This window comes from Bos indicus, chromosome 11, assembly GCF_029378745.1.
Source record: "Bos indicus isolate NIAB-ARS_2022 breed Sahiwal x Tharparkar chromosome 11, NIAB-ARS_B.indTharparkar_mat_pri_1.0, whole genome shotgun sequence".
Lineage (NCBI taxonomy): Eukaryota > Metazoa > Chordata > Mammalia > Artiodactyla > Bovidae > Bos > Bos indicus.
Window position 1 is genome coordinate 63763761 of NC_091770.1, and position 3147 is coordinate 63766907.

General features: G+C 46.3%; 1 non-coding gene across 1 annotated transcript; it reads right to left on the minus strand.

Annotated features, from left to right (window-relative positions):
• Window positions 1–476: 476 nt before the first annotated feature.
• LOC139186014 (U6atac minor spliceosomal RNA) lies at window positions 477–599 on the minus strand. Its single transcript, XR_011569591.1, has one exon. It is a non-coding gene; the product is annotated as a U6atac minor spliceosomal RNA (small nuclear RNA).
• Between the last annotated feature and the right edge of the window lie 2548 nt (window positions 600–3147).

Consider the following 3147-nt stretch of genomic DNA (forward strand, 5'->3'; position numbering starts at 1 on the left):
ATTTCCTTCTCCAATGCATGAAAGTGAAAAGTGAAAGTGAAGTCGCTCAGTCATGTCCGACTCTTAGCCACCCCATGGACTGCAGCCCACCAGGCTCCTCCATCCATGGGATTTTCCAGCCAAGAGTACTGGAGTGGGTTGCTATTGCCTTCTCCTGTGAGGGGCTACCACAGAGCAAAGCTCTCGGGTCTCATAAAGAGGCCCATAGGGGAAACCAGAGCAAGTAGGGGCCCCCAGAATCGAGGCTAACAGCTCAAGACAGCACGGGGCCCAGCAAAACTTCCTCCCTGGCTCTGCTCCCCTCACTCCACCCCAGGCTCTCCCCACCCCCATCCACGAGCATTTCAAAACAGGCAAGAATACTGGAGTGGGTTGCCATTCCCTTCTCCAGGGGATCTTCCTGACCCAGGAAACAAACCGGCGTCTCCAGCATTGCAGGCAGATTCTTTATCATCTGAGCCACCAGGGATATCTCCAAACAAGAGTTAGATGCCATGAAGTAGGTGGCAATGCCTTAACCAAAGGCATGTTGTCAGGCCAGAGAGCTTCTTCCATCCTAGTCAAGGGGAATGCTAATCTTTTCTCCTTTCATACAACACATAGAAGACATATACCCTAAATTAAAACTTTAAAAGGTTGAGAAAAAACCTAAGTACAAACAGAAGTTGTTTGAGTATTTCTTTCTAGACCCCAGTGGGTGTAAATGCACACTTTGTGGTGAGAGTGGCTGAGCCCTACTTCAGGATCTCTTGCTTTGTGCAATATTTTTATGTTTGACATTGACCAGAATCTATATTCCATCCACTGGATGAAGGAAAACCAGAATTCAATTAGATGAATGTTCACTGAAGGCCTGTCTCATCCTGGATAGTCTGCTAAATGCTAAGGGGTTAGTGACTCTGTGCCTGGGATTATTCCAGGCAGATCTGATTTAAAATACTCATTTTCATTTTCCCACAAGTATAGTCACCCTGGCTGGTTGCATGCCAAGAGTTTTAGTATAGAAAGTATTGTGACAATTGCTACGGAATAACCAAAGGATGGAGAAGACTACTCCTGTTCCTCAGGTCTTATTTTGGGTTATGTTGTGTTAGCAATGGCCACAGTAAAAAAACAGAAACAAAACAAAAAAACAACAGGGCCACCAACGAGGAGCATATGGGAGCTCTAGATATCTTGGTGATGTGGTGATGTCTCTTTCTGAACCCAAAAGGAGGGTGCACAGATTTCCCTTTATTATTCTTATTTAATCCATGAAACAGTAGTCATGTATGGATGTGAGAGTTGGACTGTAAAGAAAGCTGAGCACTGAAGAATTGATGCTTTTGAACTGTGGTGTTGGAAAAGACTCTTAAGAGTCCCTTGGACTGCAAGAAGATCCAACCAGTCCATCCTAAAGGAGATTAGTCCTGGGTGTTCATTGGAAGGACTGATGTTGAAGCTGAAACCCCAATACTTTGGCTACCTGATGCGAAGAGCTGACTCATTTGAAAAGACCCTGATGCTGGGCAAGATTGAGGGCAGGAGGAGAAGGTGATGACAGAGGATGAGATGGTTGGATAGCATCACCAACTCAATGGAGATGAGTTTGAGTAAACTCAGGGAGGCCTGGTGTGCTGCAGTCCATGGGGTCACAGAGTCAGACATGACTGAGTGACTGAACTGAACTGAACAGGTACAGGGACACTTCTGAAAGATGAGCAATTGTATTAAAAGCAAAAAGAAAATAAAATAGGGCATTAAAGTTACAGAGCCCTCTGGGATTGAGCACAAATAGAATGAAGCAGGCCGTATGTTACTCAGACTAGTGGGGCTGAAACAGTCAGGGAAAGCTTTGCAAATGTGTATGGATGTGACACTTTGACCATAAAGAAGGTTGAATGCTGAAGAATCGATGCTTTTGAACTTTGGTGCTGGAGAAGATTCTTTAGAGTCCCTTAGACAGCAAGGAGTTCAAACCAGTCAATCCTAAAAGAAATCAACCCTGAATATTCATTGGAAGGACTGATGCTGAAGTTGAAGCTCCAATACTTTGGCCAAATGATGCAAAGAGCCAACTCATTGGAAAAGACCCTGATGCTGGGAAAGATTGAGGGCAGGAGGAGAAGGGTATGAAAGAGGATGAGAAGGTAGGATGGCATTACTGACTCAATAAGACTTCCCTGGTGTCTCAGATGGTAAAGCATCTGCCTACAATGTGTGAGACCCAGGTTCGATCCCTGGGTGGGGAAGATCCTCTGGAGAAGAAAATGGCAACCCACTCCAGTACTCTTGCCTGGAAAATCCCATGGACGGAGGAGCCTAGTGGGCCGCAGTGCATGGGGTCGCAAAGAGTCGGACAGGACTGAGCGACTTCACTTCACTTCACTGACTCAATGGACATGAGTTGGAGCAGAATCTGAAAGATGGTGAGCAACAGGGAACCTTGGAGTGCTGTAGTCCATGGGGCTGCAAAGACTTGGACATGACTTAAGAGACTGAACAACAGAAACTGTGGGGCCTGGAAGCACAGTGGCATGTGCTTCCAAGCAGAGAGGAGCCTCTGGGACTCTCCAGGTGAGGTGAACAGTGAGAGCTAAGTATGGCAGTGAGGCTGAGCTGGAAGGTCTGAACATCAGCCCAGTGGGTCATGGGAGGGCAGCAGATGGGTGTTCATTCTGAGTCGTGGGGTATCTAGTGGAGATATGGGTGAAAGTAGTTGTGGTGTGTTTCGAAAGCCAGACAGAGAGTTTCAAAATCAGTTTGAGGGCACTGGAGAGCCATTGACCAAAGTGAATTTGGAGAAGGTTAATTTGAAGCTGTGGAGAAATGCTATCTGTTGATGTTGTCTTCTGACACCTCCTGATTCATTCTATCTCTGTTTGTGATGCAGAAACAACCTCCTTCTTGGCTCCCTCCCTCTCATCTTAACTCTTGCTAGTCCACTTCCTGTACTTTTGGCTAAGAGATCTTCTAAAAATGCCATCTGACCATAGCTCTTCCCAGCTCAAACATGTTTAAATGGTCCCCACCATCTTTTCCATAAAGACCAAATGCCCCTATGCCTTTTCCCTTGTCTTCCTCTCCAGGTTTTCCTTCCACTTCCCACAAGCAAAACTGAAGGCCTTGTACTTCCCTGAGCCCTCCACCCCTCCTGATGTTTACCTG